Here is a 17,542-nt window from a genome sequence, read left to right as displayed (position 1 = left end):
GTCCCTGATTGATATCTAGCAATGTGTCAGGGCAATACATGTGAGGGGAAATGTTACGTGGTATGACAAAACCAAATTCGTTCGTTTACCGTGAAACTATAATTCCTTCGTCAATATGATCCGATCAATTACGAGATATGGAATTGTGTCAATCTCGATCATCGATCATATCTTTCACTCCACTATTAAGTCAATATAAATCGAAAACTCCTTTTCGACTTATGAGTACACCTTGGCCAAGGATTTCATCATTGACTTAATTGAATGAAACGCAGATCATAATCTCCTACTATCTAAGAGTGACGAATCCTTTATTGATCAATCACAACCTTCATACGATTCTTGACGTACCCGAACGATGTCGTATTAGCGGCCCTTTTCAGAGCAACATCCAACACCGCCAAAGTATGACTGTCCTCATATAAGGTACCATGACGACCTCAAGTCAAAGGACCAATTTCACTACCGAACGTTAGAGATTAACCACCGACACTCAGATAGTTATCCATGTGGAATCTCTCGACGGGTCTCCAATGTTTTGTTCTATAACAAACATCCACGTGTTCATTTAAGTGTCACCACACTTTAACTTGTGAGATCAGCCACTTACTTCACAAGTAAGAAATGCCACACGTGATGGTCTATCCGTAATAACGATATCCGTATCTCGTTATTACTTACGACCACGGATGATTTAAGATTCAATCAGATGTAATTTGTATCTCACAATCACAACTCCTTGTGATTAATAAATTACAAATATTTGAATCTACGGACTCTATTATTTATTTAATTGTCAAATCACTTTAAACCTTAGGTGCAGAAAAGATCCTGACGAAGATCTCATTCTGAAATTGACGGCAGATCCTCTGGCAAAGGTCCTCGGAGTGCATATCGCCTCAAATTCAGGGGCGAGGGCGCTTCGGCCAGTATAGCAGATCGTCACCGTTGGTGAAGTCACTTCGGAACCACTTCGGATGAGTGTTCCACACCTCACATGATGTGGTGGTGGGCTTTTCGAAGTGGTTCGGATAGAGGCGTAACAATGGTCCCCCAAGTTCAGGTGTGAATATTTATATCATGGGTGGACTTGTCTTCCCGATCGGGTATGTATGCCTCGGGATAGGGATTGTGATTTGTGAGAACTTGATGGTTGTTCGTCTGTGTTCGCCGAAGCATTGATCCTAGGCAAATGCGCTAAAGCTTCGCTACTACGGGATGGAAAAAATTATGTGAGAGCGAGGTGCTGCCCAGCTGGATGACGCGTAGGGAGATTGTTAAAACTTTGTAAAGTTTAGGAAGGAACGCAGCGACCGAGGCAATGACCCACAGGGGACTCCGTATCAGGTGCGTCTAAACTTTGTAAAGTTGAGTGAAGAGCTCATCTGCCGCCGGTGTGCTGACCCACAGGGGACGACGCATTGGGAGATGGCTAAAACTTTGTAAAACTTAGGAGAGAACGCAGCGACCGAGGAGATGACCAACAGGGGACTCTGCGTCAAGTGTGTCTAAACTTTGTAAAGTTGAGTGAGGAGCTCGATCCGAGGCGGGTGTATTTGACGTTAAATGATTTGACAGCTATTGAGTGTTTCCAAGGTGACAGTTGGGTGCAGCGCCCATTCTCCTAAAAAGCTGCTACGGCTACTTATTGTTAACGACTAGTGGTGATCGAGGCGACGCATTCTATGCGAGCGTGAGGGTCACAGTAAAATCTTAGGCGTAGATCAAATCTGGCGTTTCGTTTCAACGGCCTAGATTGATTGCATTTGAATTCAAAGGTGGAGATTAGTTGGAACGCTCTATAAAGGTGGACTTGAGCGTTTTTGGAGCTTTTCACTCTTGCGAAAACAAAAAATCCCATTGCTCTCAAACTCTTTGCAATTTTCGGTGTTCTTCAAGCATTTTCGGCGACCACACACCGCTTTTTGACCATTTCCGGCTGGGGAACACTCAAACTCATAAGTTTTAGTAAATATTTGAGACATTTCATTTCTGAAAATGGCTTCTGAGGGTAGTGCTAGTTCGGGGAGGGGGCTGGAGTTAGTGCGGATGGATGAGCCCATTGTGGCGACCTCCTCCGAAGTAGTCAAAGCGATACTTGGGGGAGAACATTTTGAAGAGGCCGGATAGCCCAGCAGATACTTCTATGCATTGGGGGGCATTAGATTATCCCTCCAAGCTAAAGGGGGCCGACCTAGAAAAACTTAGGACTGAATATAGGATACTAGATAGTATAGACCCGATCTTACCCAAGCCTGACGAGAGGGCCTGCTACCCTAGGCCAGGGTGTGTGGCGATAAGCGAGGCAATCCTTAGGGCCGGTCTTAGGCTTCCAATTCACCCTTTTTTCTGGATGGTGCTTAGGTCTTATGGCTTAGCACCGACCCAATTGAACCCGAAGTCCTGGAGCCAAATGGTTTGCTCCTGGATGTTATGGAAAGAGGCATCACTTGGGGTGGAAATGCCCTTCTCTATTTTTCAGACCCTCTACATTCCCAAAGTAACAGCCGGGCGGGATAAGACCAGGGGCTGGTATTACCTGACCTCTTGGGGTTCCCACACTCCTTTTGTGCTCGATCTACCGAGCTTAATCAAGGAGTGGAAGAGTTCGTGGTGTTGGGCTGTCGGGCAATGGGACACGATGGAAAAGGACCCCTTGGTACCTCTTACGGTCCCCACAAAGTACTCGTCACTTAGTGAGTATTGTAGCTGTGCTTCTTGTTTATTTCTCTTCGGTTCAGATCATAACTAACATTTATTTTCATTTTTTGAAGGCACTCTTCCTCGGTACGAGCTGTCCTCCGAAGACTTTGAGATCATCTGCATCATCTATCAGCTGCCTCCGAAGAAGAGGTCGTTCCACCGGCTGATCAGAAAGAACATTCATTTTGTGACGCACGACCTAATGGTCTCACAAGGTAATATCTTGAAGCGAATACCCTTCAATACTTTCGAGTTGTTTACACTGTACTAATTTACTTGTTTCTTGCAGATAACTTTAATAAGAAGATGCCTCTCCGACCCGACTTCAAGACCATATAAAAGATGATGGCCGAAGCGAGGGCCTTGAAGACCTTCTCCTCCGCCTATAAGAAGCAGATGGAGGACTTGGTGGACGCCAGCAAGAGGCTCCCTCCAATGGAGGAGGAGGTGCTCGAGGATCCTGAGGCCAATCTACTTGGAAAGGGTAAAAAACCTGCTATCCCCTCGAAGCGACCAACGGTGGTGAGGCCACCCCCCGTTCTAAGGCAAACTACAATTCCTACCAGGGTGGCCATTTCGAAGAAAATGCCTGCACCATCAGAGGCTTCTCCTGCCCCAGCCACACTGCCAGTTGTTGCTGTGCTTCTCGCCTAGCTGCCAGGGCAGCCCAAGAGAAAAAGAGGCCATCCCTCAAAGGAGGTGGACTTCTTGGGCACAAACTCCAAGGAGCCAGTAAAAGAAGTACTGGAGGCTCTCCCTCCGGAAACGGCTGTAGTGGCGGTGGTCCACAATAAGTACTGGACCGAAGAATGGAGGGACCACACCGCCTCCTGCACTGTCGAGGACCTAGTGGCGACCAATAGTGCCTGTGTGGCTCAGGCTTTGAGCACCAGCATCCAGCTCGAAGGCTTGGTGAAAGACCTCAACGCCAAGAGGGAGGACCTCACCAAGCGTCTCGAGGAAGCGATGTAATATGGGCATGTGGCGAAGAAGGCCCGGGCTAAGGCCGCGGAGGAAGAAAAAAGAAGAAGGGAGGCCAAGGCCCAGCTGGTGGCTGCTAAAGAAGATATAGAGCGGCTGAAGAAAGAGCTCTATGAAGTGGAGTGCCAGGTGGCTACTATGACCCGAAGAGTGGATCACGCTAATGAGCACCACCGGCTCGCCACGGAGGCTCTGGAGGCCTCCAATAAAGCAAAAGTGGAGCTGAGGCAGAGGGCGGAGGCCCAATCTGAGGAAATCGTCTCCTTGAAAGAGGAACTGAAGTCGGCAGGGGAAGTGGCTGTTCAAAATTTCATTGACCACTTCGAGGAGCATCCCCTGTACGACGACTTTGCAAATTTTTGGGCCTTTTGGAGTGCCCAAGACTTATTGGGTCGGCTGAAAGAGGTCCACCCCACTCTGGACGTCTCCTCTTTAGAGGTAGAGTTCGGGGGACCTACTGGAGGTCAGCCTAATAGGCTTGCCGAAGACGCTCCAAAGGCTCTCGAAGCTGGCGGGAAAGGCCCTCCTATAGAATAGGGCTACTCTTGTAATGGCTTTGGCCTTCTTGGTAACTCAATTTCAAGTTAATGAAATGAAATTTTTGCCAAGTATTGTTGCTTCTATTTTCTTATCGTATTGATCTGATTACACATGAATGACAATCACCTCTTAACAATAATTAGAAGATTAAGCGCCTCTTAACAATAATCAGAAGATCGGATCGCTTAAGTAAACATCAAGCGCCTTTTAACAATAATCAGAAGATCATGTCACTTAAGTAAACATCAAGCGCCTCTTAACAATAATCAGAAGATTGGATCACTTAAGTAAACATATTGAAGGACTGAGCTAACAATTTACTAACCGATGTGATAAAGAACTGAAGTATCATTACTTAGAGAGAAGTTACATTACCCTTTACTAAGGCATTTTCAGCACTCAGTAAACTAGGGAAATTACAAATGAGATCGAATCAGGACATACATTTATTAGACAACATTGAGATCGGATCAGAACAAAAGCTCATCACTGATAGTACTTTCTCAAGTATTCGATGTTCCATTGATGAGGTAGTGCTTTCCTTGCCATGTCTTCAATTTTGAAAGTGCTAGGCCGAGATTCCCTGTGGATGCGGTAAGGACCCTCCCAGTTCGATCCCAATACTCTGGACCTGGTTGGCTTTGATGATTGGAAGACCCTTCTAAAGACGAGGTCCCCCAGACGAAGAGTTCGATTTCTAACATTGGAGTTATAATAGCGGGTCATCTTTTTATGACACTTTGCCAAATTCACCTGGGAGGTACCCCCCCTTTCTTCAAGGAGGTGGAGTTCGTTTACTCGAGCCTCGTCATTACTGATCTCTTTGAAGTGTATTCAACGGTGTGATGAGACCTCGACCTCAATCGGGCTCATGGCCTCGGCTCCATAGGTCATTGGGAATGGTGTTTTCCCTGTTGTAGTTCGGCTGATGGTTCTGATGGCCCAGAGGATGTGGGGAAGCTCATCGATGACCCAAGCCCCCTTTGAGGTGTCAAGCTTCCTTTTCAGGGTATGCTTGATAGTTTTGTTTACTGCCTCAACTTGTCCATTTGCTTGCCGGTGACGAGGCATTGAGAAATCCTTTTTTATCCCTAGTTCATCGCACAATTCATGCATTTTCTTGTTGTTGAACTGTCTTCCGTTGTCGGACACTAAGGAGTGGGGAATTTTGAACATGCAAATGATATTCTTCCAGATGAATTTCATAGAATTCGCCTAGGTGATCTTGGTAAGAGGTTCAGCCTCGATCCACTTGGTGAAGTAGTCAATGGCGACAATGGCGAACGTCGCGCTTCCTCTTCCTTTTGGGAGTGGACCAATGAAATCGATGCCCTACTTGGTGAATGGACAGGGGCTGGTCACTACGGAGAGGCTCTGAGAAGGCTACCTTTGAATATTTGAGAAGTGCTGGCACCTGTCACATTTCTGGACAAACTGGCAAGCATCCCTTTTCAGGATCGGCCAGAAGTGGCCTTAACGGAGAACCTTGTGCGCCAAAGCCGTTCCTCCGGAGTGATTTCTGCAGATTCCCTCATGGATTTCCCTAAGTATATATGTGGCCTCTTCGCCTCCCACACATCGGAGAAGTGGTGAGGCGAAGCCTTTTTTGTAGAGCATATCCTCTTTCAGGACGAAGTGTGCAGCCCTTCTTCTTAACTTTCTCACCTCGCTTCTAGAAGCAGGTAGTGTTTGATCCTTTAGATAGGCGATGATGGGCTGCATCCATATCGGGGTGCCTTCTATCCATAGCACCTCTTCACCTCCAGAAATGGAGGGCTTTGATAAGTGCTCAATGGGTACAATCTTTAGTAGCTCTGAATCCTTACTGTTGGCCAGTTTTGATAGCACGTCTGCATGAGTATTCTCTGAGCGTGGGGACTTGAATTAGCTCAAACCTTTCAAAATGAGGAACTAGGTCCAGAACCAATTTCAAGTATGCAACCATGCTACTATCTTTGGCCGCGAAGTTTCCATAGACCTGGCTCACTACAAGCTGAGAATCACTGTTTACTAGGAGCCTTCTAACCTGCATTTCTCTTGCCAATCTAAGGCCTGCTAGAAGGGCCTCATATTCGGCAGCGTTGTTCAAGGCTTTGAAGCCGAACCTTACTGCGTAATTTAGCTTGTGGCCTTTGGGGCTCTCCAAGACGATCCCTGCCCCAGAGCCGGCCTCTCCTGAGGATCCATCTACAAACAGTTTCCACGTCGGGGGCTCGGTTGGTTCCATTGTCGCCTCCATTTTTAGGGCTTTGGCTAACTCAACCAAAAAATCTGCAAGGGCCTGTACCTTGATGGCATGTCGAGGTCGGAACTGTAGGTCGAACTCGCTGAGTTCGATCGCCCATTTTAGCAAGCATCCTGATGCATCTATTCTCTTCAGCACTTGCTTCAATGGGAAGTTGGTGAGAACTTCAATCGAGTGGGCCTGGAAGTATGGCCTCAGTTTCCTTGAGGCTATGATGAGGACAAGTGCCAATTTTTCCATGTTTGGGTAGCGTGTTTCAGCTGGGAGGAGTGCTTTGCTGATGTAGTATACTGGCAACTGGCGCTTACTTTCTTCTCTAACTAGGACAGCGTTGACCGCCATGTCCGAAACTACCAAATACGTGACTCTTCTGGTTGAGATTTTAACAAAAGGGGCACCTCTCTGAGGTGCTTTTTCAGCGCCTGGAAGGCTTCCTCGTACTCAGAAGTCCATTGGAACTTCTTTCCTTACTTAAGCATATTGAAGAAGTGTAAGCTCTTATCTGTAGCCCTGGAGATGAAGCAACTGAGCGCGGCTATCCGACCATTGAGGCTTTAGACCTCCTTCGATTTCTGAGGTGATCTCATTTCCAGCAAGGCCGTTATCTTTACTGGATTTGCTTCAATTCCTCTTTGGTTAATAATATATCCCAAGAACTGACCCGAAACCACCCCCAAGGTGCACTTGAGGGAATTCAACTTCATTTTATTTTTTCTAAGTATCTGAAAGGTTTGGTCGAGGTGACTTACGTGTTCGCTTGCCTGGAAGCTTTTGACTAGCATGTCGTCCACATAGACCTCCATGGTTTTGCCAATGAGTTCGGCAAATATCATGTTGATCAGTCTCTGATATGTAGCTTCGACATTTTTCAATTCGAAGGGCATGACTTTGTAGCAGTAAAATCCTCTGTCTGTAATGAATGATGTAGCTTCCTCATCAGGTCGGAACACGGGTATCTGATTGTACCCTGAATATGTATCCATGAAGCTCAATAGTTTATGTCGAGCGGTAGAATCCACAAGTTGGTCTATCCTTGGAAGTGGGAAGCTGTCTTTAGGGCACGCCTTATTCAAGTTGGTGAAGTCTACGCACAACCTCTACTTTCCACTGGGATTTTTCACCAGGACCGGGTTGGATATCCACTTCGGGTAGATGGCTTCCCTTATGAAGCCACTGCGGCTAAGCTTGCCTACTTCATCTTTGAGTGCCTTGTACCTCTTCGGGTTGAGGGCACGTCTTTTCTACCGATGAGGGGCATAGGAAGAGTTGCTATTAAGATGGTGGCAACTGATCCTTGGATCTATTCCCACCACGTCTTCATGCTTTCAAGCGAAGACATCCAAGTTTCTTTTCAAGAAGCTTATCATCTCTTCTTTTGCTTTAGGGGACTCTTCCCTATTCGCAAGATCTAACTAGGGTCTTCTGGGCTGGCGGAGAAAGTTTCGAGTTCTTCCATTGGGGTTCCATTTGGTTCAGAGTCAATGATCCAGGGATCTAACTCATCAAGAGGGTGTCCTTGTTCAGGGGCCTCTTCTATGTTGACGTCTTCCTCCTGTTCGGAGGTATGCCCTTGTCCAGGGGCATCAAGCATTTCCATGTCCATATTGGCTTCATTGTCAACTTCAGTTATGATCACGTTAACAGTTCAGGGCTCCGACTGTCATAGAGAGTTCAAGTAACATGCCTTGGAGCCCATCTGGTCACCTCGGACCGTAGCAATCCCATGTTCAGTTAGAAATTTAATACACAAGTAGTGGATGGATGTGACAGCCCAAAGATCTTTCAAAGCGGTTCTGGCCAATACTCCATGATAGGCCGATTTGTGGTCTACCACTAAGAATTCGATGAAGTGTTGGGCCACTAGGGGTGCTGAACCCATCTCGACGGGCAGAGTGATCCGCCCTCGTGGGACGATGTTGTCTCCAGTAAATCCAAAAGTGGGTCGGTCATGGGGATCAACCCATGTTTAATTTGCATTTTGTCGAAGGTGGAGCCAAACAGTATGTTCACCAAACTACCATTGTCTATGAGCATACGTTTGAGTCCGTTTCTAGCCACTACGGCTCTCACAACCAATGCGTCACAATGGGGGTGGTGAACTCCTTGTGCATCTTCCTGGGAAAAGGTAATTGGGGTCATCCTGCTAGCCTCTTGGGACTCGTTGACAATGTAAGTGATCATTGGTGGTTCCTTTGCTTCCCTTGTGTAATTCATTTGGGCGTTCCTGGTATTGCCATCGATGTGAGGTCCCCCAATGATTGTGTCGATTTCCCTAATGACTTGGCTTCCACAAAATGGGGCCTGATCTCTCTGTCTGGACTGTCCTCGTTCCCTTGATTCTCTTTTTCGGGGTGATTGCTCTCTAGGCCTTCTTCCTTCCCTGTTTTAGGAGGCGAATCTACGAGGATATTCGTTCTTCCTGGAGGAATGTGGGTCGCTTTGATCCGACCGTCGATTAGCATCTCTGTACTCGCTGGTATCATGCCCATAGAGTTGGTGAAAAGTGCAAAACCTTGCCCCTTCCAAGGGCCTGTTTGACTGCTTCTTCTTCTTCTTTTTATTATTATCAGTTCTTTTGGATGGCCTTGCTTCGCCAGGGAAATTCTCGTATGCCAGCGCCGGGACTGCATTCAGCGTGGTAGAAGCCAGTGCCTGTCCGGAGGTGGGAGCTATTGTATGACTTACTTTGAGTCCATTGCTGAGTGACAAGGTGTGCTGCGAGTACTCGACCTACCTGCCTCTGAGACGGAGGAGTCCCTGCGTTGCACGATTTCTATGGTCAATCATCTCTTCACTAATGATCTCATCATTTCTACTAGCTCGTCATAAGTAGTGGGATTTTTGCTGCGCACATCCCTCCAGAACAAAGTGTTCATATTAAGGCTGCCTTTCAAGGCTAAAAGGGCTTCTCTATCAGTGAGCTGCTTGCAATATGTGATTTCATCTGTAAATCTGGCGAGATAGCTTTTCAGCGTCTCTCCAAGGGCCTGCCTCATATCTTGCAAGCGTTGTACTGGGGCCTCTCCTTCTCTGCGTGAGAGGTATTGGTTCAAGAATGCCTTCTTCAAATCTGTCTAACTCCTAATGCTCAGGAGAGAAACTCTGCTATACCACACTTCAGCAGCTCCACCCAGGGTTAGGTGGAAGGCTCTGCACTTCAAAGCAGCGAGGCTCCCCTGAGGCTCATCTGTGTCATGTACTTGGTGAGGTGCTTCTCCAGGTCTCCCTTTCTTTCATACTTGGAGATCTTAGGGGGCATGAAGTTTGCTGGCATTGGGAAGCTTCGGATCTCCCTTGAGAAAGGGAGGTTATCATCGTCGTTGTCAATTTTATAAGATCGACAATGCCGATTTGACCCTTCATCATCTTGAATATCCCGAGGAGGTGGAGGTGCTTCTCCTCGGCTCCCCCAATCGACTAGGTTCCTCCTATCTCTCCTATTTCTAGGAGGAGGAGGTATCTGTTCTTGCCCCTAGTCTTGCCAAACTGATCTTCGTACTGATCGGACCCGATTGCTAGGGTCCTGCCCTATTTGGTCGAAGATGCTTACTGATCTTTGTTCCTCATATTCTTGAGGGAAATTGTCCCCTAGCTATGGTTCTGCTGGCTGGCTCCCTCGCACATAGGTGGCTTTCGTGCCCATTTCTCTTTCAAGGGGTCGTTCTCTGTGCTGGCTCATATGGCCTTGGGAATGAGATACAGGGGCTTCCTGCACTGGGTAAGATTCTTGGGCATTTGAGAGCCCTGGTGACCTCGGGCTTGCATGAAAAGTTCATGCATCGCCATATTTTGAGCTGTGATGTCTCTCATGCCCACAGCTATTTGAGTCATTCCTTCAGTGAGCATGGCTGTTCTTTCACCTCGACGACGCCGATGATGGGGTCTCTAGTGAGTGACATTGCTATAGAGCACCTCTTCTTCAGAGGCCTCTCTCATGGGGTTGTCGTCTTCATGGCTAGAACTCATTCTATCTCCTTTTTCAAGGGTGATGAGAACTTGGGTTATAGCTCGACTTTGTTCTTTTTCAAGAACGTACCCTTTTCAGGGTAAGTCGCTAGTTTTTTGGTGATTTCTCTGGTGGAGAATACAGAGCTTTGAATGGGAAGTTTTCCACAGACGGCGCCAATCTGTTGACCTCGGAAATTGGACCCTCCACGTGGCCAACTGATAGCCACTCCACGTATTCCTCCCTGCGCACAATCAACGCACGGTCAGATGCACACGGTCAGAACCAACGGGGGTGGCGGCGGCCGTATGTATACACTCCAACGGTCAAGTTAGGCTCAGGTGATCGGAACAGTACCAAGGTTGTACAAAATAGTGAGGAGGAGAATACATATATTTGCTTGCTATAGAGTGCTAAGTAGTAAGAGTTTCATTATCTTTGCCTCTTGCCAAGTTTTGGGTATTTATAGGTGAGGAGAACCGTTGGATGTGGGACACGTGTATACATCTAACGGTATGAGGCGTCTGCTCATAGGCATCAATCAGCCGCATCTATAGAGTGGGCGGGTAATGACTTCTCTCGAGTTGAGTTGACATAAAGTTGATACGTCACATCAACTAGCCTCATGGAGACGTCAAATCACTTTAAGCCTTAGGTGCAAAAAAGATCTTGGCAAAGATCTCATTCTGAAATTGGCGGCGGATCCTCTAGCAGAGGTCCCCGGAGTGCATTTCGCCTCGGATTCAAGGGCGAGGGCACTTCGGCCAGTATAGCAGATCGTCACCGTTGGTGAAGTCACTTCGGATGAGTGTTCCACACCTCGCATGATGTGGTGGTGGGCTTTCCGAAGTGGTTCGGATAGGGGCGTAACACGTGCGATAGTTTTTCATTGATCATACTCCCAAGGGCATTAATAATAGTGAACATAGTGTCGGCATCTCATAGTGAACATTTGTTTATGCACTGAATTGCAGGAAAATGGGTTGCGGATTGCTTGGCAATATAGCATGTACTTTGGGAAACAGAATTCAAGAGTTTCAGAGAGTTTAACCTACTCTCAGTACTGTTCTGTTCTCTTCTTTTTTAGTCTCTTGTCATTTTGATTTCCAGAATGATATCTGTTATTTGTTAAAGAAGCATGTCAACCAACAGTATGTTGGTGGAAACACATCTTTGGAAATAAGATAAAGAGATCCAACTAAAGAATAGTAACTCATTTACCAAAATTAATAGTCAAGGTTGATCTATTATTACAACTTACAGGGTGAACCATTATCAACGTATGTGATACTATTGCGTTATGAGTCATTAGGTAGGCTTATTTGCTTAAAACAGCGAGGAAATTTGTGTATGAGAAAGGGAAGAGAGAGACTAACAATTGATTACACTACCTGTATGTCAGCTTTTTTCTCTCTAACTGTCAAATGAAAAAAAATGGCATGCCACCTTGTTAAAAATTCTGTCATTGAATTTGTTCATGTAGTAGGCTCGTTACCGCGAATAGAAGAAGCCTCTGCTTATTTTAACAATACTAGGTGGACATAGTGTTTTGCATGTAGCCAGTGTTGCATGTGTGAGTGGATGCGAAGTCAACTCACTATTCTTAGATAGGAAAATCACTAAATTGCTCTTAGATTAGAGCTGGCTAGACAAAAAATTCCATTGAAGACCCATCAAGGAAAGAATCAACTAGTTAACTATGTAACATTACACTTATACTATGAATTGAGAGCATAGTTATTCACCTTGTATCCTGATGTTGTAAACATAGAAATTTGTTGAACTTATTGTATTTAAGAAAGTTGAATCCTTCATCTGCTTTTATCTTCCTTTTGTCTTTGGTCTTCTTGTGTTTTTTGCTTGGAAACCTAGCTTGAGTCTGATAATGGCATTTTCACCTACAATTAAATGTGATAATTTTACTTGAAGATAAATTTTTGGCTATACAAATGCTCTTATTTAAAAGTAAATACTTCGAAAGTCAAACAACTGGATTTATAGTTCTTGTCACCTTACATTATAAAGTCAACCGAACAGTGTATTGAATTCTAATCCTAGTGGGAGTCTTAAACTTTAAACTGGACTCAAAATGGGGTAATTTTTAGAAAGGCTGGAAAATTGTTCCTATTTTCCACAATGGCCTCTTTTATTAAAAATACTATTTTGCCCTTACTATAGTTATTTGCAAGCTGTATCCTATATCTTCAAGGATTTATTAATCAGGACCTATATTTATATTTTTCAATCTTTCAAATACCTTTAAATATTCTTTATATTTTAGTAGTTCTTCAAAGATCCTAGGTTGACCTTTCTTGATTATATATCCTCGAACTAATCCTTCTGAAATTTCTTCTTATATATCTCTATGTTTAGTTATAATATCTTCTACCTTTCTTATTTCTCTACTAGTTCCCACAGAATCAAATCCTATATTATTTTTACAATTATAATCTATATCTCTATATATTTCTTCAATTTTTTCTTTGCCAACAGGAAATATATCTTCAGACTTTTCATCTAGTTTAAATAAAAATGAAACATCTTTTTCATCTAAAAATAATATGAGATTATTATCATTAGTGGATGTGGATGCTTGTGAATTGTTCATTAGAATAATTAAAGCATAAGCATGTAAAAACAAATAAATAACTTATAGTAATCAAATGGAAGTAAACAGACTTTCCCTCCAGTATGCTCTTATAGATGCTTTGCATATACTTAATCAATCTTCTGAATCAAGTAAAGACTTAAAATATTTTTTGAAATCATTTGGGTCCACAACTGCTTCCGCAAAAGGTTTTTCAATTAAAATTGCATTTCTCACTCTAGAGAACTAGCCGTGTTTCTACAGACGCTATCTCATAGTATCCAGAGTCTCTATTTTCACCTTTATCCAAACTCTTTTCATAATCAAGTTCCTACTTGGAACGAAATTTTAAAAGATAACTCATACACAAGGTACTACAATTTTGTTAGAAAACTGCCTTTTTTTCCCTAAACCATTCATCAAAGACGGGTACTTTGGCATGGCTAACATCCATTCAAAATTAATGTTTTGAAAATCTTTTAAAATCTCTATCTGTACTGCCGAGGAATCGTGAGAAATTTAACGAAATCCTTTTATGAAAGCTTTGTTGAACATAACAAACTTTACTTTGATATTCATAAACTGAAATTATACATGCTTACAAACTATATTTACATACCTTTGGTACTCACATTATGAAGTTTAGAACTCCATAAGTGATTACCTTATTACACGCTTTACTATCTTCAAGCTATCTAATATTTTTCTGAATACAAGTAGTGTATACAGATTACAAAAGATATCTCTCTAAGATGTGTTTCCTCAAAGTGTTTAAGAGATAAGTTATTTCGAGATCTCTTCCTTCTTCCTCCTTGCCTCCTTTTATAAAAGCCTTTGGGAACCTTATCTTGACAGGTGTTTTCCATCTTTCTTTGTTGGGTAGCTGGGCCATCTTATCTCCACCGAATTTTTCCATTATCTTCTTGCTAGTGGACCTTTTGTTTTGAAATTAGATGCCTTATCTTTTGAGTTTGTCTGCCACTTGTAACAACTGGTGGGGTAGTCACAATTATGGAGACTTTTCTTGCACTATCTTCTGTCTTTTAGTAGCCACATTTTTTCTTTAATAAATTTCTTTATTAAAGTAGTGATAAAGGGCTACTTTTGTCACCATCACTTTTCAATTTTCGAATCAAAGAATTCTGCAGGGAATTCTTCACTATTAAGAGATGCTTCGCTCATATCTTGAACTACACAGTATTTACAATGGTGATCACTATAATTCCAGAGTAATTTGCATAGTTCTTTAGCCATATCTTCTGATCCATGCACTTGGTTGGAAATAATTACAGATAATAAATGGTCGAGATAACAAATATCTTCTTCCTTGGTAGCCATCCTTGCATTGGAATAGATAATATAATCTTCAGATGGATAAACCCATATTTTTTATTTCTCAGTAATTATCTGAGTTACATGTTCAAATATCTCTTTGTACCCTTTTGCTCTTTTGTAGGGCATCATATTTAGAATATCTTGATATCCATTTTTAACAACCTTTTGATTGGTTGGTAAAAAATATTGATTTGTAAGTCCCATTTTTATCACATGGAACGATGGATGCATTTATTCAAGAACGGGATCCTATTCCATGGTTGCTAAATGGAATCTGATATATATATTTGTTGTCTTGACGACTTCAGCATATCTTTTAACAGCTTTCCTGATGTTGGATGGAAGTTGAACTATCTCTTTGAGATCTTTGCTAGGATATATACAAGGTATATTTCCTATCTCAAAACAATTTAGAATCCAGTTGGCTGGTGCTCCTGGATAAAAATTTATCTTGTTGTATTTTGAATAGTGGAGACTCTTCATCCACTTTCCAATCTCCAGATACCAATCTGATAAAATATTAAAAATAACAATAAAGAGTATTACTTCTTCATGGTTATCTTTTCTGGGAATTTTTGCTTCATGGCATATCTTGACAATATCTTTTGAATCTATCCTTTCAATAGAAAATTTAGATTGAGTTTGGCTCTGTGAAGAGCTACATTCTCTTTTGATATCTTGAATATCTTTATTACCAGTAATAGATTCAAGTTTTCCCTGTGAAGGGGTTCCTATTACCTTCTTTTCTTTCCCCTTATCCTCGGGGAGAGCGCTAGTATTCACAAGTCCCTGCGAAGGGATACTAGACTTGGTATAAGTAACTCCTGCCTCAAGGGCTATATTTTTGCCTCGAAGGCTATCTTGGATATTTTGAATTTGTGTTTCCAAATAGGAAACTTTTATCTCAAGTATTTGGACTTTCGTCCTTAATTGTTCTAGCTCCATCCCTGCTAAGATAATCAGGAAGAAAGTTAGTTTTACCTTTTATGTATTCAATATCAAATTTGAAATATGATAACCAAATTTGTATCCTAATAATATATCTATTGGTAATAGATGGATCAACATTATTTTTTAAAAAGGCTTTAACTTGAGTATTATCAGTTCTGATCAAGAACTTCTTTGGTAATAAATAATCTTCATATTTTTGAACTCCTCTTTTTACAGCAATGAGTTCTTTTCTATTCGTCTCATATCTTGTTTCAACTTTTTTGAATGTTCCTGATGTATAACCTGCAAGTATCTCAGGACAAGAACAATATTTTTCACATTTATTTTCTTTATGATTCTTTTTAACCTTTAACACTGCTCCCCGTAATAATCTGAAGCATCAGTTTCAAGGATAAAGAAATCTTCTTCTTGTGATATTACAAGTTTGGGCAATACCTTTAATTCTTCTTTAACTTTCCTTATATTTTCACAATCTTGTTCTTCACAAGACCACATAATATTTTTTCTTAACTTTTGAAGAAAATAATTTTTCAATTTGGCACAATTTTCAATGAATTATTCAGCATAATTTAATAGACTAAGGAAGCTTTGTAATTCTTTCTTATCTTTGATTTTTTCAGGAAATTCTTGAAATTTTTTTCCAATATGAGATTGCAATTGCAATTCTCCTTCTTTTATAAATAATCCTAAAAATTCTATCTCTGTTCTAGTTATCTCAGCTTTCTTTTGAAAAAGTGTAATACCATGTTTTTTCATAATATAACAAAGTTTCTCAAGATGTTCAATATGTTCATCAATATTATTTGAATGAATAAGTAAATTATCTACATATGTAATACAGAAATGAGTAATTGGTTTGATTACCTCATCCATTCTTCTTTGGAATATTTGTGGTGTATTTTTCAACCCAAATGGTATTACACTCCATTCGTACTGTCCTAAAGGATTGGGGGTACTAAATGCAGTAAGTGGTTTACTTTCTTCTGTAAGCATGATTTGCCAAAACCCTGACTTACAATCAAATTTTGAAAATATCTTTTTGTTCTGTACTTGTTTAATAAGGGTATCCTTATTTGACAAGTAGTATCCATCAAATTTAGTAATTTCATTTAATTTTTTGTAATTTATCACCATCCTGGCTTTTCCTCTTTTTATCTCACTATATTTTCTAACCATAAAGGTTGGGCTGCTATGTGGACTTTTACTAGGCCTAATTAATTTGGCTTCTAGTAATTTTTTTATCTGATTTTTAAATTCCTTCTGGTCATCAACACTATATTTCATGGGTTTGACTCTAACAATAGTGTCTGGATTGGTGAATTCTATCTTTGCCTTTACTTTATCAATATTCCATTTTTCTAACGGATTTTCAGAATATGTTTTAGAAATTTCTTTTTTCAATTTTTCTAACCTATTTTCAGTTGTCATCTTTAAGACTGTAACTGATTTAAATTTTTCTGTACTCCAACATCCACCACGCTGGGTTGAGAAACTCTGATGGTTTATATCTGTATATGCTATTGTAACAGCTTTATTTATTTTTGGTGTAAATATTTTATATGCACGAGGTGTTGTGAACATATACTTATCAATATATTGTGCAAATGGTGCATATTTTAATAGAATATTTTGTCCTAATAAAATATCACATCCAATTGTGGTTGACATGTATATTGTATCAACAAATACTTCTCTAAAGGAAATTAGAAAAGGTACTTGCGTAGCATATTTACTATATATTGCCTTATTTCCACCAACTGTTGTAGTGGTAACTATCCTCTTTGAATTGTATATCCAGTATTCAGATGGTAGTACATTTGGTAAGCATAAGCTTATTGTACTTCCTGTATCTAAGTAAGCATGAAATTTAATTCTACAATAGCTTTTTATATTAAGCGTAATTTCAATATATGGGCTCATGGGGTTAGTACTTATTACTCTTTCCATGATAACAATGATTTCATATTTTCATCTATCCTTGATATGATGATTGGGTTATCATCAACTGTTATTTTTAAATATCCTTGGCAGATTTTATAAGGGCTATATTTCTTAAGAAAGTTCATTCCTAGTAGAATAGGTGAACGATCTACTCCATATAATTCATCTTTATATAGAATTAATTTTTTAGTATATTCTTTCTGGTCCTCTCCTATAAGTATAAGAGGGAACTTAACATATTTTCTTATTTCAAGATTATTTCCTAAATAATCCTTAAATATATATGGTTCTGGTATTTCAAAGTCTATTAAAT

The sequence above is a fragment of the Olea europaea genome, unplaced genomic scaffold (genome assembly GCF_002742605.1).
Source record: "Olea europaea var. sylvestris unplaced genomic scaffold, O_europaea_v1 scaffold1135, whole genome shotgun sequence".
Taxonomy (NCBI): domain Eukaryota; kingdom Viridiplantae; phylum Streptophyta; class Magnoliopsida; order Lamiales; family Oleaceae; genus Olea; species Olea europaea.
Note: the sequence above shows the minus strand (reverse complement) of the source record.